This window comes from Phoxinus phoxinus, assembly GCF_949152265.1.
Source record: "Phoxinus phoxinus genome assembly, chromosome: 9".
NCBI lineage: Eukaryota > Metazoa > Chordata > Actinopteri > Cypriniformes > Leuciscidae > Phoxinus > Phoxinus phoxinus.
Window position 1 is genome coordinate 25,349,248 of NC_136884.1, and position 25,452 is coordinate 25,374,699.

Here is a 25,452-nt window from a genome sequence, read left to right on the forward strand (position 1 = left end):
AGGGTGACGCCATTGCGTTCATTTGTCATCTTACTTCCGGCTGAGAGGGACTTCAACTTCCGGCTGATAGGGACCTACGTTAGTTGCTAGACATAATTCTATAATGTTAGCTGTAAAATATGTAGTGTATTATATCTATGCTCAGTAAGGGGCTGCCATAACAATTAGATTAAGAGGAGAGAACATTTGAACCAAAATGTGTTACGCACACAATGTGAAGCCGTCGGAGTGTTGTGGTGCACTTTGCGATTTTCGCGGCAATGGCGGAAGGCGCTAAACTTGAAGTGCCCAGCCAAGCACCCTTATGTGTGTTCGTACCGGTTCATTGACGGGAAGCCGACTGACGAACACCCTTATCCCGAGATGTTCCGGTAAAGAAGTCACGCCGGGTGCTGAACAGGTTGTCAGATTCAGGTAAGCTAACTTAAGTTACCTAACTGTTAGCTATGTGAAGTCCGTTCTATGAATACATTTCAGATCAGTAACGAGCGGTTAACAAAATACAACGAATCTTGCATGATTACCATTGCCCACCTACATATTTCTTATATTTATTTTACTTTGTGATATGAACCTGATAAGGGTCTGAAATAAAGAATGAATTAAGGAATATTCATTTATTATTATATTAACATTTCCATGAGAACAATTCAGCCTGTGTAACTATGTGGGCAGTGCAGATATAACATTACATTTCATGCAACTGCCATCATTGTGTGGTATTCTGATGAATGCATAATTATCATAACATAAAGGGAAAAAAACTGGGTGTATTTTACTCATGAAAAATGTACAATAGTACAAGATATTATGGTACATTACAGTCTTACAATAGCTCACATTATTCCTGTAAATTACAGAGATTGCCAATGCTAGCAGGCCAGCTAGCCACGTCTCTCATTCAGATATTGATATTGACCTACGTAGAGTTAGGAGATTGTGTGTATACTGTCTTGTTTTTAATGCATCTCTATCTCACACACTGTTCTGTGTAAGTATGGATGCCATCATATATTAATTCTCATGATATATTTTAAGTACTAATGTAAAAATGTTTATGGTTATATTATTTCCATAGATGCACCGATGAGCGTCAGGGATGCAGTGGACAACTGTGAGCACGATCACGTCCAGGGCTTAATTTGAGGCGGAACACGCCGGAACATGTTCCGTCACCTCCGACATTGGATCCGGAACCTTTTTTATTGGATCCGGCACCTCCTGTGTCACTAAAATTAATTGCCTAGATGAAAAAAAATTTTTTTTACTGTTTGTGTGTTCAATGTTTGTGACACATGACTTGCGCGCTTGTTGTACGAGTTGAGATTGCTGTTAGCCTCGATCGTTTCCCTCAGGGGAAAAATGTCAAAAAGACAGGAAAGTTTGCTTAACTTTTTCAAATACGCTGGACAGTCAGATCTCAAACAAGCAAAAATCGTTTCTGCTGATCAAAAAGGAGACCACGGTGGACACAGTAGCCTAGTATCGATATCTCGTTATTTCGACATAAAGGGGACATTCTAATCTGCATTAAGCCACATTAAGCGTTCTTATAGCCTAATGGTTTTCTATGGGAGGAAAATGCTTAACCGTTCATATTATGGGCTCATCTGATTTTTTGTACATAGCCTATTTGTTAGGATTTTAGTATCATAATGATTAGGCTGATAAATGCATGCACAATTATCCGTGAACTTTTTTTTTGAACAAATGCCTTTCAACTTGTGTGTGCAAAATTCCGAATTAAATTAATGTGCAGAAATTTGTACAAATAGAGAGTAGGTTATGTAGGCCTACTATACTGTTGTAGCCATTAAAAAAAGCGCGTTTCATATTTGTTAAAATATTCTAATGTTATTTTTTTTTCCATTTATGTTGATTTATGAAAAGTGAACAGCACGACCGAGATAGGATGCGCAATATGAGAAATGGAGCGGGTCAGACATGATTTTGACCGTTGAAGTTGTTATAGAAAGCCTTTCTTTAAAGTGAATTTCGTGTTGTATAAATTGTATCTTAGGCCACATTTACACATAGCCGGGTATTTAGAGAAACGAATATTTCTCCCCCTCCGTTTTCAATAATAACATCGTGCACACAACCCGCATAAATACGCCGTCGAGCGCCTTTATAACTATGCTAAACCTATGGGCGGCAGTGTAGGGAGAAGGATAAAGCCATGCAAGCCAATCAGAATCATCAGAATCGACAAGAGAGAACCTAAAACCCCGTTTCTCCCAGTTGACACGACAACATATAACCGGCGTTTTCAGAAATCTCCACTTTGGCCGGAGTTTTTAGAAATAATCGTTTTCTGGGATAAAAACGGCGTTTTCGTGTAAATGACAGGCCAAAACGCAGAGAAATATTTCTCTGCGTTTTCCCATCGTGTAAACGGGGCCTTAATTTTAATCAATTTTTCATTAACCAATTGCCTGTATTTAATGAATAGGCCGACGAAACAAATATAACGGAGGCGCCCGCGCGCTCACTTGCGCACGGTAGAGCACATCCTAACTTAACGAAACTCAGTGTATGCCTCACACAGACATGACAAATACATCAAATACACAAAGCTTGAAAAGTCTTTAAACGAAATAATTCAAAACGAAAAAAGAAAAAGGCTACTCTCTGATAATCCATTATTAGACTTATTTATGTGCATTTCTCTCTATAAGCGCGTTCACACGGAGATGGCGATCGTCAACTTCATCTTTGCAGCCGAGTCGACACTTTTAGAGAAAACACTTGTTTATTAATAAAAATCAATACACGTGTCACCGGATTTACAGATACACGCACACATATTATTTCGAAATAACGAGATGTGTTGAAATAACATTATTATTAATAATAGCCTACATCTTTTAGAATAGGCCTATTTGATTGAATGCTGAATGTTGCGCTTGTTCAATTTAATAAAATTAAAACTTTAATTGTGATCATTTAACTGAATATTAAATATTTAGTGACCAAGTTTTGCGCAGCTCCCCTCCCCGTCAATGATCTAGCAGCACCCGCTCAGCACATGCTGTCCCTGCAGAGAAGCTAGGCAGTGTAATTAAAAAAAAAATTTTTTTTTTTTTTCGTTTCCTCCAACCCCCGTTTTGAGTCGCCGGATCCACCCCCCCTCTGCGCTCCGGGACCTCCCACTTTACAAATTAAGCACTGATCACGTCCACATGCCCCAGACCTGTGATGCAGAAACACAATGGGAGGATCCATTTGTCTCTGACCACAACTACACTTCAACATCTCAACTCAACCTGAAGCCACCTACATCTGAAATGGAAACACAATGCGTTGAGCTGGTGCCATTGTACATAACTCTGCTGAGAAACGACCACCTTTGTCAGCTCTACACAGGGTTGACATCGGATGCATTACATTCAGTTGCCGAGCACCTTACCAATTCACACACCGACAGCTGTGACCAGATGTTAGCTGTTGTAAACTGTTATTTGTATAAACCTTTACAGTGTGACCAGATGCTACCTGTTGTGATTTTTATAAACCTTTCCAATGTGACCAGATTTTACCAGTTGTAAACAGTTATTTTTGTAAACCTGGACAATGTGACCAGATGTTACCTATCAGTAATTTATTATAAAACCATGATATCAAGAATTAAATTTCAGCAGGTAAAAACTATATGTAATTGTATTTTCACTAATTAAATGTCACCATAGGCTGACATTCAAATTCAATTGTTGATATCAAGAATTGATTTATTACTAGTTTCTAATTTCACTTATTAGAAATATAATTCTTACTATATGTATATTTTTACCAATATGTTTTAATTTAATCAGTAATTGCAAGTGCAAATGTCTATTCTTGATATCAACAATTGAATTGCTACTATTAAAAATGTTAATTGTCACTACTAGTGACAAAGTTCATTTCTGATATCATGCATGTGATTGTTACTGGTAAGAAAGCCATTTTAGATTGAAATTACTCTCCTAATTGTTGATATTAGAAATAGATTCCTACTGATAAGCATTTATCAAATACTATAAATTGATTTATTTATATAACACAACATAACTTGACCCTTTAATACTAACACCTGTTTTCTATCTCTATTACTGTTGTAACGTAAATGACTCGGACTCTGGGTCCATATGAATTTTAGCTCAAATGATCTATAGGGAATTTTAATAACTAATCATGAATATGATTAATATATTGCATATTACAGTTACATTCAATTATCGAAATTGAAAATAGATAGATTATATGAATATATGAATAATCAATCACTACGTCTTATAATTCCTCATTCATAAATCAATAATCTCATTTCAGATCGATTACGAGATAATCCTTAAGGGAAATTAATGTAATTATCAAATAGGTGTTTGTCCAGCAAACGACTATAAGATCTATCAATTTCTCAATAAAGTTATCCCTTCTTATAAACTCAAAGAAATATTAGCTTTCTGGCCGTGAACCTTAATTTTCCTGTGTTTATAAAATTAAAATACTCAATGTAGTACATAATAAGAGCTGGTAGCTCTTGGGTCGGAAATCTCATTGACTTCGCATTTATGAACCTTCACAGAAACAGTCATGGATATGGTTTTAATAAATGCAAAACTACAGAATATACGGCCTACACAATATACACTGATTATATGTCTATGTACATAACTTACAGTTAAACAATACAAGACAAACGGATAACAGATGAGAGAGGGAGAATGGGAGAGAGAGGATGAGTGAGAGAGAGAGAGAGAGAGAGAGAGAGAGAGAGAGAGAGAAACAGATCACGAATGATCATAGAATAGCAAAATAACAGACCTTTTTGAGAGCCAACAATGAATCAAACCTTAAACATGAAAACTCGTTGAAGTTATACTTGCATAGTTCGTTTGTGTGTGGCTGGGATTCGGAAAGGAAACGCGTGTGCGTGTGTCCTCGGAGCAGAGCGCGGGAGATTTGAAGGCCTTTTGGAAGGGAAGTTGCCGAGGGAATAATTCAGGCTAAGTTCATTTCACTCTTAGGTGGAAGCGAACAAAGGAGAATTTGAAAATGAAAACAAAAGACTAAGACTAAAGAAAATAAAAGAAGGGGACTCCTGCGGAGTTCAGGACCGTAGACTTCACATGACGAAGACGAGAGCGGAAGAGAGTTCTTCAAGAGCTGGAGAGATGGATAGTGTTGGAAAGAGTTGGACAGAGAGAGCGAGACAGGGAAGTTCCGTCTTTTGAGGGAATCCTGTCCCCGCCCCGTTTTTCGGGAAGGGCAAATCATCTGCCGAGATTTGCAAGCAGGAAGATTCCTTTGTTTGCCTGGAACATCCTTCTGGCTTGAGTTACAAAAAGTGTTTGACTTAAACCTTTCGGCTCCAGAAATATGAAATGTGTAAAACAATGTACATTACTGCATTCTGCTATCGGAATTCGACTCCGTTAGATTTAGAGAATTACACAGATATCAAACACGTCATACTAAGATTATAGGAATACAAAGTTTGATTATTATGCATTAGTATAGACATTTGCAGTTCGCTTAATGTTACACTAGGACATATATATGCTTTCCTATGGTTTATAAACACATCTTAACACAAAAATGGATATATTTAGTACATTTAAGAGTGACTATGGGTAGAAGTTCTTTTCTGGGGTCGGTTTCATTCACAGTTCACGCTGCTTCAGATGGCTGCTGGGTGAACTCGCGTTATTATGGAGCTAATATTCTGACAAAATGATTTGAATTTGAATTGTGTAAATTTGAATTATTTGCAAGTGTAATCTAACAAAATTGAATTTTAGGTGGTAGTTTAAATAGTTCTGAATTTGAATTTTTTTAAACGAATATTGAACATTTGAAATTTAACAAATTGAAATGTTTTTATGGCTGAATTTTATAGACATGTATTTTCAAACAGTAATATTCAGTTTAAAAAAATTCAGATTCAAGTTTTCAAGATGAAGAAATTCAGAACTTTAAATTCAGTTTTCTAAAATTCAATGTCAAAAATTCAAGTTCAAAAATTCAGATCTGATAGAAAGTAGGTCACAGGTCATCCACAGGGAAGAGTAGATGATCTCAGAAAAGTCGAACAGATCATTTTGGCCAATTGGGGACTGCGGAAGTTTTCCAGCGCAAACGTGGTGATAGTTCAAGAGGTTGCCACTCTCTGAGGGACATTCTAAAACGCTTAACGTGGCTCACTGTACAAAGACAGTGATATTAAAGGACCAAACCCAGTACAAATCATATTAATAAACCATACTTTGTATAAAAAATCAGATGAGCCCAGAATATTAACGCAATGCGTTTAATTACGCGTTAAGCATGTTCTTACCATAGAAAACCGTTATAAGAAAACGCTTAACGTGGCTTAATAAACCTTAAATGGTCCTTAGTATGGTTTATTAAGGACCATTTAAGGTTTTAACATGCTTAATTAAACGCGTTGCGTTCATATTCTGGGCTCATCTGATTTTTTATAGGTTTATTAATATGATTCTTACTGAGTATGGTCCTTTAATATCACTGTCTTTGTACAGTAAGCCACGTTAAGCGTTTTTTTTATAACGGTTTTCTATGGTAAGGAAATGCTTAACACGTTGCGTTCATATTCTGGGCTCATCTGATTTTTTATACATAGTATGGTTTATTAATATGATGTGTAGGCCTACTTAGTTTGGTCCTTTAATATCACTGTCTTTGTACAGTAAGCCACGTTAAGCGTTTTCTTATACCGGTTTTCTATGGTGAACATGCTTAACGCGGAAACGCATTGCGTTCATATTCTTATTTTTTACACAAAGTATGGTTTATTAATATGATTTGTACTGAGTTTGGTCCTTTAATATCACTGTCTTCGTACAGTGAGCCACGTTACGCGTTTTTTACGTTAAGCGTTTTAGAATGTCCACTCTTGTCATGAATCGCCCAGAGGTAAGTGATTCTTAAACATGAATGATTTTGGACATTTGTCTAAGCGGTCTCTGGTGTTTGTTTTAAAGTATATTTTGTGTAAAATTGATTAGAACGCCACCGTGTCTACTAGACCTAAGTTACACAGACAGGACGCGAGCGGCGCGACGCAACACAGTGCTTGAAGCGACTGTTGCAAAGAGCTGGGACTAGATCAGAAATAGGATGGGGAATTTGTGCGTCTGAAGGGGTTGCAAGCACTCCGGTTTGCATCGTATTCACGATACAGCACACCCTCTCGTAGGCTACCTTATGCTTACATGTAGCCTACGACGCAGAGACCGGACGCGACCCGTGAAATCCCCAACAGCACACGGATTCCCCATCCTATTTCTGATCTAGTCCCAGCTCTTTGCAACAGTCGCTTCAAGCACTGCGTTGCGTCGCGCCGCTCGCTTCCTGTCTGTGTAACTTAGGTCTAGTAGACAAGGTGGCGTTCTAATCAATTTTACACATATACTTTAAAACAAACACCAGAGACCGCTTAGACAAATGTCCCACGTGCTGAGAACGCTAACCTAACATATAAACACTAAATCATTCATGTTTAAGAATCACTTAGCCTACCTCCGGGCGATTCATGACAAGAGTCAGAGAGTGGCAACCTCTTGAACCACCACCACATTCGCGCTGGAAAACTTCCGCAGTCCCCAATTGGCCAAAATGCTCTGTTCGACTTTTCTGAGATCATCTACTCTTCCCTGTGGATGACCTGTGACCTACTTTCTGTCAGATCAGAATTTTTGAACTTGAATTTTTGACATTGAATTTTAGAAAACTGAATTTAAAGTTCTGAATTTCTTCATCTTGAAAACTTGAATCTGATTTTTTTTAAACTGAATATTACAGTTTGAAAATACATGTCTATAAAATTCAGCCATAAAAACATTTCAATTTGTTAAATTTCAAATGTTCAATATTCGTTTAAAAAAATTCAAATTCAGAACTATTTAAACTACCACCTAAAATTCAATTTTGTTAAATTACACTTGCAAATAATTCAAATTTACACAATTCAAATTCAAATAATTTTGTCAGAATATTAGCTCCATACGTTATCCCCCCCTCGGGGGAACATGTGTGGCCTAGACTTGATGAGTTTAACAACCAGTGGACTCTTGTGAACATCTGTTAAACAATGGTGGCTTGTTCGAAGGGCTGGTCAGCAGAACAGTTAAACAAAATGCTTTTGTTTACTCAGGAAGAGATCTGGGTTCTCAGATCAATGATTTACGCAAATGGTAGGCGTGTCACAGTCCTGGGACAACAGAGCCTGTGTTGGTTGATTGGGATTCACTGATCGAAAAGCAGTTGACCGGATGTCATTGTCATTGTTGCTACACTGTACTGCGCTAGACTAAACTGGGAAGGGTCATAGAACCGCTGTTTCTGTTCTTCTCATTTGTAAGTCGCTTTGGATAAAAGCATCTGCTAAATTATTCAATGAAAAACTTAAAGGAATTAAGTCTTCTGGTTAGAAGGAATAAGTCATTTCAAGTTTGCAAATGAATTTCATCTTGGTTTATTACTTATGAAAATTAAATGGTGAAATATTACCTCTACATGAAGGTCAGTAGAATGTGTCTCTAGCTTCCTGAAAACATCAAACACTATTTAATCATTTATATTTTCATAAATCACAAATGTATCTCTTGTTTAACACAACCGATTTAAAATACATCCCACCCAAATTGGAAAAAATACCCTATCCTTAACCCTATTTATTCTATAGTTGTCCCCATAGGTTACCTCTGGCCACTTCATATCGTCCACCCATGTAAACAATGACGATCTATGGGACAATATGAGACCACCTGATCGTCGTAGGAAGTTTTATATGTGCTCACAATTTAAAACATTAACGGTATTAACGTCATTTGTCATTTCGCTTAGGTTATAGCTAGCTTTAAACAATCTTCTAACTACTGCACTAGCTACCGGATGTGCCGTGTCAGTTTAGCCGAAGTCGGATGACAAAATGCGGAAGAACAAAGTATTAAAAGTGGGCGGGGTGGAATAAGGTGAATAGTTTAACCCTCTGGGGTCGGCAAACGCGCCGGCGTGTTTTGCTAATTTTTTTTTAATTAGCAAATTTTTGGTCATACAGACTTAAGAAATATGAAAAAATAAGCTTTTAAATGTCTACTTTTTTATGTGTCCACTTACAATCGAAATAAAACATTGTGATTTTGTAAAATAAAGAAAATAAACAGGGTGTGCTTTCTGCCTCTCTGTCTCCGTGAACTTTTTTCTGGTGCACGTCTCTAAACTTAAACTAAACTCAGCGAATACTATTCACCCAGCCATGAGCTATATATCTTTATAATCATTTAAGTGTGTACTTTTAAATGATCTAATTCAAAACTAAAAAAAATATTCTCTGTTTATGCAATCTATATAAAAAGAGCAGTTCTCATTTCAGCTCATTATAGCTCCTTGTCTTTTAATGTGACCACGCCCACGGAGAGCGCGCGTTATTCAAACGCAAATGATCTGAGGCAATTCATGCAAACATGCAAAACAGCCACATTAGCTCGATAAAACACATCAAGTTTAATCAGATGAATGTACTATGTGTCATCTTGCGAGGCTGTGAGGAATAATCCTGGGAAACTTACCTCAGAAGTGCTGGTTTCACTTCGAGGAGCAATGGATCTAGTTGAGGATTAGTAGTACGTTTTTTATTCTTATATGCTTTGTTCTAATCGCGATATGGAATAGTGTCTGTAAACCACAAAAAGACTGTGTGTGATGAATGAACGCCACATATGCGCGCTGTTGCTACTAGTTGTGACTAGTTTTGGATAGACTATAACGTTTTTACTGTAAAATAGACATCAAATAAGCTATTGTTAGCCAGTTTCTGCTCATATGTTAAATATATAGTATGTTTTGTCAAAAATAAAGTCATCAACTAAGATGGTATAGTGTTTGTTCCAATGTAACGCTAGGCTATATCAAACTAATGAATCCTTAACTTTGAAATATGTATGATATTTAAAAAAAAGAAAGATTACACTTGAAATATTGTTAAAATTGTAATTGTTGTTGATTTACATGTGAACACTTTTTAATAAAATAGCAAAAAACATATTTACAAGGTAGATGTAAAATAATCTTTATAGGTCAATATAAGCCTTCTCATTAAATTATTTATTATTGTTTTTTTATTAGTGACACATTTGGGCAGAGGATATATTCCAAAACTTTCTGAAAATACAGTATGATAATTAACTGCACAATTACTAGAAATGTTTACCTTGGATATTATACAATTTGCGTGTATGATTTATTTTTTGCCAAAAAGACAAGTTTCCAAATCTAACTTTGAACCAATTCTGTAGAATGGCCCATATAGCCTATTTGAACAGGATTTGTTTCCAGGTATATCTATGTACTAAAAATGTGCTTTTGACTTAAATTTATATTTGGATTGCATTATATATATATATATATATATATATATATATATATATATATATATATATATATATATATATATATATATATAGGCTATATATTACCTATGTGAATGATTAGGCAGGATGATTTTCATATAATTTTGAAGGATAAACTCTAGGCGACAACATCCATTACTCAAAAGTATTGTGAACACGTATGTGACCAATCACGGAGAGTAGGGACACAAGTCAGTTCTGGGGCATTTTGAGTTATTCACAGATTCTGATAGTGTAGTCTCCAAGCTTTCCAACGATGTGTAACACATGGAAATCTGATAATATTTGGAGAAGTTGTGGCCATTGGAAGGTAGGCCCTCAAAAAAGCTAAAAGTGGAGAAATCTGCCTCTGAAGATTGTGCAGTTCTCACCTCTCTCCGCTGCTGGGAGTGACAATAGGGCTCATTTATATCTCATTTAGATAAGCCATACCCCCTGTAAAGCTGTAAAGCACAGGGGGGAACAAAAAGGTCAGGAAAATGTGCCATCAAAGAAAAAAAAAAGTTAGCAAAACAGGTCATATATAAATAAATGTCTCTTAGCATCTACCGATAAAACTGTATAGGCAACTCTATTGATATCAGATAGAGCCGGCTAGAGCGCTGCATAATAAGTAGCCACGCTGTAGGGCTGGGCGATATGGACCAAAAGTCATATCCCGATATATTTAGGCTGAATATCGATGTATGATATATATCCCGATATATTTTTCCCGCAAAGTGAGAGCAAATGTTCAGTCAAAGTCAAAGCTAAATATGGACACTGTATAAATTATACATTGATTCCTATTAACAGGGCCGGCCCTGACCAATTTGCTGCCCTAGGCAAGATTTTACCTGGTGCCCCATGCATCACAGCCCATTTCACCCTATCATTGTGTTCATGATATTATTTGGTACATTTTTGTTGTAGAAAAAGTTATTAATTTAGTTCATTTATATATATAGCCTATAGCTGCTCTGGAGAAAAGCTGGAGCTGCTCTGAATGACTTCTGCGTCCAGAAGTCATTCATGCACAAACTATTCATTGAGCACTTAGCAAAAGTGTTTGTTTTCCAGTTGATGGCAGAAATCTTCCACTAAATTATGGCACGTTTCATGTTTTCACCATGAATGAAACTGAGATATTTAGATCTTCTTAAATGTGAATTTTACATAAAATGTTGTTATTTTAAATAAACCTGTGTATAAACATCATTACTAATTTCGGCAAATAGATTTAAAAAATGCCGTATATTCCCCCAAAACTGCACAACTGTTCATTACATCATTTTACCTCAGTCTTTATCTGGTTTTATCCTCTTCTCTTCTTTTTGAAACTATCTATCGCAGACTAATGCTAATTTATAATGTGTCATGTAAATTCTGCCATCCGTCACAATCAAGTAACTTTCACTGTGCCTGGCGTGAGCTGACAGGCCCGTTTCTACTGCGCTGCCCTCAAACGAAAGCAATGCTGTCTACATTGAATGCGACGCGACGCGACACAAGATTCCCAACAGTAAACTAGTTGCGCGCGCTCTGCTTCTGACGCACTTCAAGCACTCGCTGGGTGGAGAAAGATTGAAGCGGCGGACCGGGATGAGTCGGGGGATTTAGTTACGTTTTTGTGGAGGTTTTTTGCCCCTAGCATTTGCCTATTCTGCCTATGCCGTGGGCCGGCCCTGCCTATTAAAGTTACTATTAAAGTTCTCAGTCAAGAGCAGTGTGTGATTTCCTCTGTGTTTTGTTGTTTTATTAACATTAAATGGATAGTTCTCCCCAAATTTTTAATTGTCATCATTTACTCTCTCAAGTTGTTTTAAACCTGAATAAGTTTCTTTCTTCTGTTGAAGTTATTTGGAAGAATGTGGGTAACCAAAAAGTTGATGTTCCCCAGTGACTTCTATATTTATTTCCTATGGAAGTCAATGGGGACCAGCAACTGTCTGGTTACCCACATTCTTCAAAATATCTTCTTTTGTGTTCAGCACAACAAATAAATTAATACAGGTTTGGAACAACATTAGAGTGAGTAAAGAATGACAAAATGTTTATTTTTGGGTGAACAATCCCTTTAAGGACAAGCGGCATCATGTTTACTATTAGGGTTACTGTCTCTTTAAGACCTGAAAGCGACGCGTCTAATGCTGGGCGTACACCAAAGGATTTTAACAGTCCCAGACTAAAGACCGGCAGTTTTTAGGAATCTTACTGGAGTCTCGGCGCGCTCCCGTCGTCTCGATCGTTAAATGTGAGGGGATAATCTGCAGTCGGCGACCCGATTTATGCCAGTCTTTCTCTAGTCTTTCATATCAAACATGTTTGATATTATCGCAAGTCCTAGCGTAGTCATAGTGACGTAAAACAATCAACAACCAATACATTTGTTCTCAGAAAACCGGAAACAGGAAGCCATCAGTCACAACAAAGAAACATGTCAACGGACGTGGAAACACAACGAGCGCCAATGGCGCCAAGTAGGTCAAAATGGACCGTGGATAAAGAGGAGCGCCTTGTCGAGCACGCAAATGCGTCTCTATAGCACGCAGTGTGTTTATAGTGCAATTTATACGCGAAAATGAGTTTTTACGTGGATATGATACGCAGTTTTGCGCGTGCATATGATACGCACAAATTGCGTGATATACACACGCACCCCACACCACTAATCCTATTCAAGCGTATAATACACACGCACCCCACCCTAAACCTTCCCAATGTGCTATCCATGCGTATACTATGCACGTAAAAACTAATTTTCGCGTATATATTACACGATAAACACACTGCGTGCTATATAGATGCATTTGGTGTGATCGGGTTGGGGCAGAGCAGCCGTGTCTTTTTTATGTAAACTGCCATTTATACCACGACAGAGTGGAAAAAGAAAAGAAGTGGACCGATATTGCCGAAGCCATCGACATGCCTGCATTTAAAAGTATACCCTTTCAAGACATTTAGTTCAAACTATTGTTCTCATCATATAATGATATAGATTCATAACCCCCATATACAGTCATGTGAAAAAGTTAGGTCATCCCATGAAATAGGCTAGTTTTTAAGAGATGATCACATAATGTCTAATTTGATTTTTTTCATTCCAGGAAAAGAAAGTGATTTATTGTAATTAAACAACATAAATTAACATATTTTTACTCATCAAACAAAAAATATGCATAAAAAATGCCTATTTTAATGGAGGGAAAAAATTGTTGCAGTCTTGTAAATAGTGTCACTACAAGATTCAGTGTTTGTATAATCTTTAGTCTGAGACTGTGAGTCTGTGAAACCAAGTCTTTAGATGTGAGCTGATAATCTTATAAAGTCTTTTCTAAATCTTTTCAAAGTCTTCCCAGCCAACATTTGTATGTGGGGCCCATATGGGTATGAAATGGGCTGAAAAAATGGGCCACATGTAGGATTGTCCGCAGGTTACGTTATGGCCCCACGTTAATTGCCCAGATGAATTTCATGTAGGATTGCACTTGGTACTAGGTGGGACCCAAGTGGGCAACATGCACAAGACCCATCTCAGTCCCAGCTTAACCCCACGACATTTGTATGTGGGGCCAATGTGGGTTTGAAATGGGCTGAAAAATGGGCTCTATATGGGATTGTCCGTGGGTTACATTATGGCCCCATGTTAATTGCCCACATGGATTGCATGTAGGATGGCAATTATAAACAGGTGGGCCCCAACTGGGCTACATGCACAAGACCCATCTTGGTCCCAGCTTTAGTTTTTTTGTGGGTACTACATGGGCTGAAATATGGGCTGTAAGTGGGTTTGTCCACGGGTTCCATGTTGGCCCCAGCAACTTACTCATTTAGGTTTTATGCAGGATTTCACAGGGCTTTAGGTGGGGCCCAACTAGGAATCATAGGCATGTGGCCCAACTAGGGATCATCTGGGTTCCATCTAAATGAGTAGCAACACCACACAAACAAGTTTTAAAACATTAGAGCACACAGTGAGATTGAAATCTTTTCAAATTTAAACTTTATTAAAATTACCCATCATATTATGCTATATTCTGAAATTCCAGAGACAATATTTAAAGAAGCAGATTTTTGTCAGATTAAAGAGTATCTCTTTAAAGTTATATACCTAATTGTTAAAATACATATTTTTAACCTGTATTTGACCCAGTCTTTACTGAAAGCTTTGAACATTTGAACAGGAAATAAATTGGGGACAGTTAGAAGAAGCAGCAACTATACATTTATCAGTACAGCTTATACTGCAGACAGTCATTTGCGCATTCTAGACACTGTCCTCCTCCATCTCTTGTCCCAAACTATTTTGAGAGTTCCCTCTCAGTTTCTTGTCAGTTGATCTGTGTGCAGTCTTCTTAAGAGCCTCTGCAAAACAAATTTGATTATGATTTTAGAGAAATCATGTTACTTACACATGTCACAACTATTCTTACATTTCCAGGATGGCTCGACTTAAGTGTCACAGTTTTAATAACTTTAAGTTAGAATTAAGTTAAAATGAGAATCCCGATTATTTTAGCGTTTCAGACAGAGATCACGATTCTGAACAGACAACTTAACAACATAACATGTCAGTTCCCTTTCGTAGTCACTTCGAGTTACGTCGAAATGACGACGAATGGGGTTCGCTTAGAAGCCTATCATCTTCGAACAGTAATAAAACGAGCCAATGGCAAGCAAATGCCATGGGTCTGCTGAATTTGCATAGCGTAACTCCGCCCCACAGTGTGGGTATATAAGGAAGTGAGCCGGCAACATGCAGATATGTTTTCGCTTTCGGAGCCAAGAGCATTCTTCACTCCACAAGCCATTCTGAGATCATCTCTCTTCACTCTTCGAGACGAGCTACTCTTCAGAAGTGTTGGTGTGACGGCGAATTCCAGCGAGCTTCATATTGCCTGCCGATCTGCGCAGTGGTCTGCCAGTCGTGTGTCTCTCCCTGGGCGCTTCAGCACTGCTGTTTGAGTTTTATCTCTCTAAAAGAGCTGCACGCGGCGCGTCTTTTTAAAGACGGTTCGCCCGTGTGTTTCTGGGTGCGATACACAGATTAAATCAGCTGATGGGCACGGACGCTGTCTGATGTGTTTGGGCAAACGCACAGACAGCGTTCGTGGATGCGTCATGTTCTCATTGCGGGGACATGACCATCGCAATGTAACGATCGAGACTCGATGACCTCCTCGAGAGAGAGTCCCCTCATCCACACCCCGATCTATTCTCTCCGCAAGAGGGAATACTTCGGCTGGTGGCCAGGGTGATCAGAGGCTGCTGTGTGGAACCAACCCGACGATCTATCCTCGGTCCACACACTCCTCTTCACATTGCAACCCGTGTGGTATCCGGATGAGATCGCTGACCAGTCCCGGCCAGAGGTCGCGGGCTGGTCCAGCATTTCATTCGATGCCCCGGCAGATGAAATCTTGTCTATCGCCGCATCACAAGGTGGGCGTGAGTACGCTGGAGAAGACTCGGCTGTGCTGCCTCCTCCGGGTGTGCCAGCATTGCCCGAGTCTGAACCAGAACTCTGCCATGCTTCCCCGGGCAGTCGCGAGCATTTGGGCTTGTGTGGAACCCTCCGCCATGTCCCAAGTGCTTAAAGCTGATGATCGGTTTTTGGGGACGCACCGGCACACGTCGGCCCGCCCCCAATTCCTTTCTTCCTGGACGTGCATGAAGAGGTCATGAGATTACTCAGCGGCCTCTTCCGCCTTCTCTGCCCTCGATGAGGTCGCGGCCAGTGGGTACACTGGGGTTCCCCCTATGGAGTGTTCTGTGGCAACACAACTGTGTCCCCACAGCGCCTCCACTGGCGTGGCGGCCCTAAGCACCCACCCACCCCAAAGCATGTAGGTTTTTGTCTACTCCGGTGGCAGAGATCTATAGAGCTGCGGGGCTGGCTGCCACCTCACTGCATGCTATGCCCATCCTTCAGGTCTACCAGGCCAGGGGTGCTCATTGCTAATGCACGAGGGTAGGGCTGTACCAGGGCTCTTGCAAGAGCTGCGTGCCGCCACCGACCTCGCTCTACGGGCGACGAAGGTGACCACACGCTCCCTGGGTCAGGTGATGTCCACATATGTGGTCCAGAGACAAAAACTGGCTTAGTCTGGTTGATATGGGCGAGGCTGAGCGAAGCCGCTTCCTCAACTCCCCATATCCCAGACTGGCCTCCTCGGCGGCGCAGTCGAGGACTCTGCCCAGAGTTCTCGGCTGCCCAGAGCGGACTGAGGCTCTGATCCCGCGGCCAGCTGCTCAGCCGCCGGCTCAGCTGCCTCATTCCGCTCGCCGCCGAGGGCGCCCTCCTGCGACACTCCCTGCCGGCCCTAGCAGCACCCTTCACCCAGGCCGTGCCATGGAGGTAGTCGCAGGAAGGCGCCCCAGCCCGTACCAGCCCCGCAGCAATGCGGTGCTCCCGTTACGGGCAGCTCAGAGATGGGTTGCAGTTCTTTCTAGGAGGTGGTTGCAGGGCCACTCCTTCCCCCGGTGGAGGGCCGGGGGAAAACCTCTTTTTCCAAAGAACTGTCTCTCCCATCTCTGAGCACACAGAGTTCTCGGACGACAGTGCGCGCCACCCTCGGGTCCCGCCACTCTCGCCCTCCTCTGTCACAGAGTTCTCGGATGACAGTGCGCACGCTCACGGGCCTCGCCACTCTCGTCCCCCTCTGTCGCCAGACCCCTGCCAGAGCACGCCCCTGTGGAACGCTGGTCCTTCCCTGGCCTCCTCTGGCAGGACGCGGCTAATGACCGTGCCCCCACACCGGGCCGCTATGCCACCCACGTCTGGGCCGGTCATTCCGCTTCGCTGCACCCCCGGGGGGACGTCTGTCGTTCGCATGACCCCGCTGGCACAGTCCGTGGGAGCCTGGTTAGAGCTTCCCCCCTGTCCCGCTGGCTCGCGCGAACCATCAGGCTCGGCTATGCGATTCAGTTCGCACGGTCTCCTCCCCGCTTCAGGGGAGTCCGCTTCACTATGGTCGGTGGCAATGCCCCTGTCATGAGAGTGGAGGTCGCCACCCTGCTGGCGAAGGGTGCGATCGAGACTGTCCCTCCAGCCGCAATGAGGTCCGGCTTCTACAGCCCCTACTTCATTGTCCCCAGGAAATCCGGTGGGTTACGGCCAATCCTGGATCTGCGCGTCTTGAACCGTTCCCTTCACAGGCTTCCGTTCAAGAGGCTCATGGCCAAGCGCATTTTCGAATGTGTGCAGCCACAGGATTGGTTTGCAGCGATCGACCTGAAGGACGCCTACTTTATGTCTCCATTTTTTCTCGACACAGACCGTTCTTGCGGTTTGCTTTCGAGGGGCAGGCATACCAGTACGCAGTTCTCCCATTCGGGTTGGCCCTGTCTCCTCGCGTCTTCACGAAGGTCGTCGAGGCAGCCCTTGTGCCGCTACGGCAGCACAGGGTTCGCATCCTGAATTATCTCGATGACTGGCTAATCCTAGCTCACTCTCGGACCAGGGTTGCGAACACAGGGACCTAGTGCTCCGGCACCTAGCCCGTCTGGGCCTTCGGGTCAACTGGGAGAAGAGCAAACTTTGCCCCGTGCAGAGGATCTCTTTTCTCGGTAGGAAATTCGACTCGGTCGCCATGTGCGCGCAGCTTACGAGCGAGCGCGCGCAGTCACTGCCGACTTGCCTGAGACAATTTGAGGGCAAGAGTGCGGTTCCACTGAAACTTTTTCAGAGGCTCCTGGGGCATATGGCATCTGCAGCCGCGGCAACGCCGCTCGGATTGCTTCATATGAGACCGCTTCAGCACTGGCTTTGCGATCGAGTCCCGAGGTGGGCATGGCGTCAGGGCACGTTCCGAGTACCAGTTACTCCGACCTGCCATCAGACCTTCACCCCGTGGACGAATCTCAGCTTTCTCGGGCCGGAGTGCCCTTAGAACGAGTTTCCAGGCATGTTGTTGTCTCAACGGATGCCTCCTCCACGGGCTGGGGCGCCATGTGCAATGGACATGCTGCCGCGGGCTCCTGGACAGGACCCCACCGCCTATGGCATGTCAATTGCCTCGAGTTGCTGGCAGTACGTCTCGCTCTGCACCGCTTCCGGGCGCTGCTCAAGAACCAGCACGTACTAGTCCCATCAGACAATACCGCGACAGTAGCGTACATCAACCGACAAGGTGGTCTACGCTCCCGCCGTATGTCGCAACTCGCCCGCCACCTCCTCATATGGAGTCAGAAGCATCTGAGGTCGCTTCGAGCCATTTATATTCCGGGAGACCTGAACTGTGCAGCCTACGAGCTCTCACGGCTTCAGCCTCTTCCGAGAGAATGGAGACTCCATCCCCAGGCGGTCCAGCTGATTTGGGATCAGTTCGGGGACGCACAGGTAGACCTGTTTGCCTCCCACGACTCGTCCCACTGCGCCCAGTTTTACTCCCTGACCGAGGGCACGCTCGGCACGGACGCTCTGGCGCTCAGCTGGCCCCGGGGCCTCCGCAAGTATGCGTTTCCCCAGTGAGCCTTCTTGCACAGACCCTGTGCAAGATCAGGGAGGACGAGGAGCAGGTCATATTGGTTGCGCCGCACTGGCCCACCCGAACCTGGTTCTCCGAACTTGTACTCCTCGCGACAGCTCCTCCCTGGCCAATTCCTCTGAGGAAGGACCTCCTTTCTCAGGGACGGGGCACCCTTTGGCACCCTCGTCCCGATCTCTGGAACCTCCACGTGTGGCTCCTGGACGGGACGAGGCAGGTTTGAGTACCCTACCACCAGCGGTGGTGGCTACCATCACTTCCGCTAGAGCGTCGTCCACTAGGCATGCCTACGCGTCGAAGTGGAACCTCTTCGTCTCTTGGTGCTCTTCTCACTCAGAAGACCCCAGATCATGCCCGATCGGTGTCGTGCTTTCCTTCCTGCAGGATGGGTTGGAGCGAAAGCTGTCTCCCTCCACCCTGAAAGTGTATGTTGCCGCTACCGCCGCACATCACGACGCAGTCGAAGGTAAGTCCGTGGGAAAGCACGACCTGGTCATCAGGTTCCTGAGAGGAGCGAGGAGACTACATCCTCCTCGCCCTCCTCTCGTTCCCTCTTGGGACCTCTCAGTGGTTCTAACTGCCCTGCAGAGTGCTCCCTTTGAGCCTCTGCAATCAGTGGAGCTTAAGTTCCTGTCAATCAAGACAGCGCTCCTGGTTGCATTGGCCTCCATCAAGAGGGTAGGGGACCTGCACGCATTTTCTGTAGACGAAGCGTGCCTGGAATTCGGGCCGGCCTTCTCTCACGTGATCCTGAGACCCCGGTCTGGATATGTGCCCAAGGTTCCCACCGCCAGGTGGTGAACCTGCAAGCGCTGCCCCTGGAGGAGGCAGACCCAGCCTTGGCATTGCTCTGTCCAGTACGCGCCCTCCGTGCTTACGTAGACAGAACGCAGTGTTCAGGACCTCAGACCAGCTCTTTGTCTGTTTTGGTGGGAAGCTGAAGGGAAAGGCTCTCTCCAAGCAAAGGTTGTCTCACTGGATAGTGGACGCCATTGCTTTGGCTTACCAGCAGCAAGGTCGACCGTGCCCCCTTGGTGTGACGGCCCACTCCACCCGGAGTGTGGCCTCCTCTTGGGCTCTAGCGCATGGCGCCTCGCTAACAGACATCTGCAGAGCTGCAGGCTGGGCGACACCCAACACATTCGCCAGATTCTATAATCTCCGAGTGGAGCCAGTGTCCTCCCGAGTACTCGCTTCAACCAGCCGGTGCTAGGACCCGCTCAGGTGTCTTCGCTTGCTCGCCATTCCACTCCACGGACTGGATACGTGCGATATTCTCCTCAGGTGAGCCTGATAAGCCCTGAGTTCCTCCAGCGCTGTTGACGTCAACGCCAGAGTTATGCCTCCGGCAGCTTTCGCGTTGGCTAGGTGCCACCATGTGCATGGTTCCCCCGCTGGGTGACCCCCACGTGTGTATTTCCACTGTAAGCCTCCTTCGAGCATGTGTCTTTCCCTTGGCAAGCCAGTCTGCCACCCCTGGGGTTGAAATATTCCACCCTACGGGCTGGACACCCCAGTGTTCTCCGTATGCACCCCCCTCCGGGTCATATGTGTTTTCTTAAGTCCCCCCCCCCTTCGGGCGGGCACTGATTGCATATTCCACTGTGATATGCTTCCCAGTGTACCTTGGTATTCCTGTGTTAAGTAGGAGTCCTTCGTCCGTGCTAGTCTCACGACAGGGAGCTCAGACTTACGCAGGGCACTGGAAGACAGCCGAGGTGGCGTGATTGGACTGGGAACCCCATTCGTCGTCATTTCGACGTAACTCGAAGTGACTACGAAAGGGAACGTCTCGGTTACGGATGTAACCCTCGTTCCCTGAGTAGGGAACGGAGACGTTACGTCTTCCTGCCACTTCCGCTGTACCGCTGGAACAGCCTGAGTTCAGCTTGGCTCCTTCAGCGAAGAAACATATCTGCATGTTGCCGGCTCACTTCCTTATATACCCACACTGTGGGGCGGAGTTACGCTATGCAAATTCAGCAGACCCATGGCATTTGCTTGCCATTGGCTCGTTTTATTACTGTTCGAAGATGATAGGCTTCTAAGCGAACCCCATTCGTCGTCATTTCGACGTAACGTCTCCGTTCCCTACTCAGGGAACGAGGGTTACATCCGTAACCGAGACGTTACTAGAGGTTCTGACAAAATGTTAATTTCTACAGTCGATTTAAAATGTTTTATCTAAATGAAAAAAAAAGTTTGAATGAATGATTTAATGACTAAAATACTTGTTTCATTACTGGATGAATCAGCGTTTTTGAACAAATCTCTAGAATGAATGATTGAAAATGATATAGAACAGGAGAGAGGCCGCACTATGCAAATAGTTTTATTTGCACAAACGCGTTTCGGCACGTGCCTTCTTCAGTGTGCCGCCTTCAGCCTTCTTTAGCACACTGAAGAAGGCACGCGCCGAAACGCGTTTGTGCAAATAAAACTATTTATGCATAGTGCAGCCTCTCTCCTGTTCTATATATTCTAAGTATTTAGGCCAGCACTCTTAAAGTTTATTCATTGAGTGAAGCCTGCTCCTATTCCCATTTATTTAATGATTAAAAAATGACAAATACATTTGTTTACCAGTCTCGTCAGTCACCACCTGTTTGTTAACAATGTGAAATCTTTATCTTTAAGTGTCTTGCAAAAGTTGATTTACTTTTTTATTTATTTTGATTGTAACTGTAGACAGTGTTTATATCTGATTATGAACTATAAACTTACTCAGTACTTCTGTGATCATTTGAATTACGAGCTGATGTTGTTGTAATATTATATAAGAATATAATAAATTACTTTTGTGTCAATCTAAAATTATCTTCCCACTCAATCTTCCCTGAAGTGGTGCAGGACAACGTTGTCCAACAAGTGCTTGTTTCGGACTCTCATCTGCAGATGCCTTGTTTTGGGCATCTAGACATCATTTTTAAAACTGCTTGATTAATATAAGCAGCACGGCAAAGCTTTGTGTGCTCCTTGTCTCCTAATAAGGACCTGAAATGGGTAAATATAAGTCTGCTTTTTAAAACAATGGAGGATGGTTAGTTTGTGACAACAACATGAAACTGCATACCGGTATTCGTGCAGTGCGTGCACATCAAAAGATTAAATCAGATTTGATGCTTGTGACTTATAAATGCACATCAACCCGATGACTTAGCATTCATGTAAAAGCAATGTTCCGATTCATCAATCAGAATGATTTCATTCTGACCGAAAAACAAAAAACGTCTATGTAAATGTGGCTACTGACAGCATCAACGCAGATATAAATGTTCACTGTGATCTTACTTGACAAAGGTTTAAGACAAATCGTTGTCATTTAGGAAAATATTGCGTAGTATTTGAATTGAGATCAAAATCATTCAACAATTGCAGCTCTAATCTCTGATAATATATGTGGCTCTGTATATTTCTGATAAGTAGACAAACATTACACTTAGCCTAATTCAGAATCCTAACTACACATAGTATTAAAGCAGTAGTTCACTCTAAAATTAAAATTAGCCCACGATTTACTCACCCTCAAGCCATCCTAGGTGTATATGACTTTCTTCTTTCAGACAAATACGATCGGAGTTATATTAATAAACACCCTGACACTTCCGAGCTTCATAATGGCAGTGGATTGCAACAATCAGATTGAATCACAAAAAAGTGCTTCTATGCATTATATAAGAACTCCACGCGGCTCCGGGGGGTTAATAAAGGCCTTCTGAAGCAAAGCCATGTGTTTGTGTAAGAAAAATATTCAAATTTAAAACTTTATAAAGCAAAATAACTAGCTTCCGGCCAAACGAACATACGGATTGCACTTAAAGGGTAAAGCGCAACTTATGCGAGTAATGCGACGCACTGCTGATATTTACGCTACGCCATTATGCACTACGCTACTTCTGACGTCACAAGTTGCGTAAGTTGTGCTTTATACGCAAATAGACTGCGTATGGCCATAAGCTAGTTATTTTACTTTATAAAGTTTTAAATATGGATATGTTTCTTACACAAACTCATGATTTTGCTTTAGAGGGCCTTTATTATCCCCCCAGAGCCGCGTGGAGTTTGTTTATGATGGATAGCTGCACTTTTTTGAGCTTCAAACTGATGTTTGCAATCCACTGCCATTATGAAGCTTGGAAGCGTCAGGGTGTTTATTAATATAACTCAGATTGTATTTGTCTGAAAGAAGAAAGTCATATACACTTAGGATGGCTTGAGGGTGAGTAAATCATGGGGTAATTTTCATTTTAAAGTGAACTACTCTAAGTAAAGTACGTAAAATCTAATTTTGTAAATTTTATTAAATTAAGTAAAATCAAAGCACCTCACACATAACAAAAGGTTAATGAATCCATACCAGAAGTGACAGTGCAGTGTAGTAACAATCCTCCACCAAATTGCCAGTACTCATCTGGATCCTTGCTCAGTCTTGGGTGGGGTGTAGTGGGCTGATAAGTCCTTTAAAAAGAAAGATTTTCATTACCATTCCTTTAAACAATATTAAACAAAACATATTTAAATTGTACCAACATTTGCCATTATAAAACATTCAGACAACATGAACAAATAGCTCCCTGGGTGCCGCAGCAAAAACGGCTGCCCACTTCTCCGGGTGTGTGTGTTTGTGTGTGCACTTGAATGGGTGAAATGAAGAGCACAAATTCCGAGTATGGGGACACCATACTTGGCTACATGTCACGTCACATCACACAATTGTAGCTTAAAAAAAGCAAATTGGTACACCAAAATCAAACAATCTATTAATTTTACCTGTAGCCAAATTTATCCTGTTATGACACGTCTGAGGGTCTTTCCCTTGATGTTCTTCAGTGAACTAAATAAAGGACTGATGATGGTGACATGTTCTCCTTTCTTTGTCACTTTAGAGGAAGAAAGACAAAAGGATAAAAAGTTACTCAGATTTGTCACTGGTAGAGGAAATGACTTTTGACGATGATACTAATACTTTTACTATATAATATATTAATCCCAAATGTAAGGTTTAGAAGCAATGGTTAAAATTGACTGAAGTTGATCATCGTGGTGGAGTTGTCCCTCTGTTGGGTGCCTGTTCTCCCAAAAATCTTCTTCCAGTGCTTGAATAGAAGTAAACAAATCTCTTATCATTAGCAGTTACCAGTTTTTGAAGAGGTGATGTAAAAATACTCCGAAACGGCTATCTAGAAAAAGAGATTTAGACCAATAATATTTCTCAAATCTTCAGTAGATTCTAGTGTTTCAGAGTGTAAATGACTGTTTTATCAGTCACTTTACTTATTTGGATGCTCCTTCCCTAGTAAATAATAAATAAATAAAAAACCTATACAAAAACATAGGCCTACTTATTATCCTTCAAATCCATTAACATATTTATTGACACAATCACCTAAGACTTATATTTAATATATAATAAAACTATATTTGGAGCATTTCTATAGTGCACAATGTAACTTTTTTTATATTACAACAATTTGGAAAAAAAACAAAAATTGAATTTTATATATATATATACATCACTATTAATAAAGTGTACCTAACGTTTGCAATAGTTCCACAATCAAATACACTTAACCTCAGCACTTCCAGATAACTAAAGTGCATTAAGTACATAATGTGTTGTTCTTGTATATCATTTAGGATACCAAAGTACAATTGCAGGGTAAATATTAAGTACATAAATATGTTCTTCACTAGGGTTTTCTTGTGTTTGAGTTTTAAACTAGCTGACAACATTGACATCAGAGGCTTACAATATTAAACACATGCTAATCGCGATTGATGAAGCACACCTTCACAGTCAATGGTACACACAGCTGCAGGTTGTACGTTACGTCCGTTATCCGTTTATTAAACTCTCGTGTGTAACTTACACAGAACATCTGGGAAGTTAATGAACTCCATTAACACAAGATTTGTTTATCTGCATTATTCTACCATTAACTATAGCACTCTCACCTTATTTTAATGGAATACCTAAACATGACATATTTATTAATAGATCTGTTTTTCTAAAATTATAGTGGATATATAGGACATGAACACGAAACATAACTTTACGTAACAGAGACTGAAAAATGTTCTCTTACCTGATATCGCCAATATGTTTGCAGGACCTCATCCAGTCCGACCTTCCTCTGTGTTCACATATCAGCTTCTGTTCTCATCCGTTTACATGTCACAACGCAAATTAGTTCAAAATAAGAATTTAACTGCCATAAGTAAAGACTGAGTAATCTTGCCGAGCAGTAGCACTAGCAGCACACACACACACGCAGTCATCAACTCAAACTGACGTATTTTCAAACATGACCAGTAAAAAGGCGCGCACAGTTGTCATTGGCCAGTTACGTAGATGACAGTCAGATTAACCAATCATGATCAAAGTAGGTGAAACAAACAACCAATAGCGATTGTTTCAGCCTGGTAATGGAAAAGATTACTTTTCATCTATTCTTTCTTTTTTTAAAGAAATGTGTGTGTTTAGTTTTATTTGTAGACTATATTATTTGATTAGTTGGTCAAATAGTGTTTTTATGACAGTGTGTGAATAAAAATGCAATCCTGCATGG

General features: G+C 41.9%; 1 long non-coding RNA gene across 2 annotated transcripts; it reads right to left on the reverse strand.

Annotated features, from left to right (window-relative positions):
• Positions 1 to 14,415: 14,415 nt before the first annotated feature.
• On the reverse strand, positions 14,416 to 25,064 carry LOC307004487. Of its 2 annotated transcripts, XR_013799052.1 has the most exons (4): positions 24,970 to 25,064; positions 23,654 to 23,763; positions 23,241 to 23,341; positions 14,416 to 14,759 (listed from the first exon to the last, which is right to left on the reverse strand). It is a non-coding gene; the product is annotated as an uncharacterized lncRNA (long non-coding RNA). The 2 variants fall into 2 exon arrangements; XR_013799053.1 differs by lacking the exon at positions 24,970 to 25,064 and having other exon boundaries at positions 23,654 to 23,951.
• Between the last annotated feature and the right edge of the window lie 388 nt (positions 25,065 to 25,452).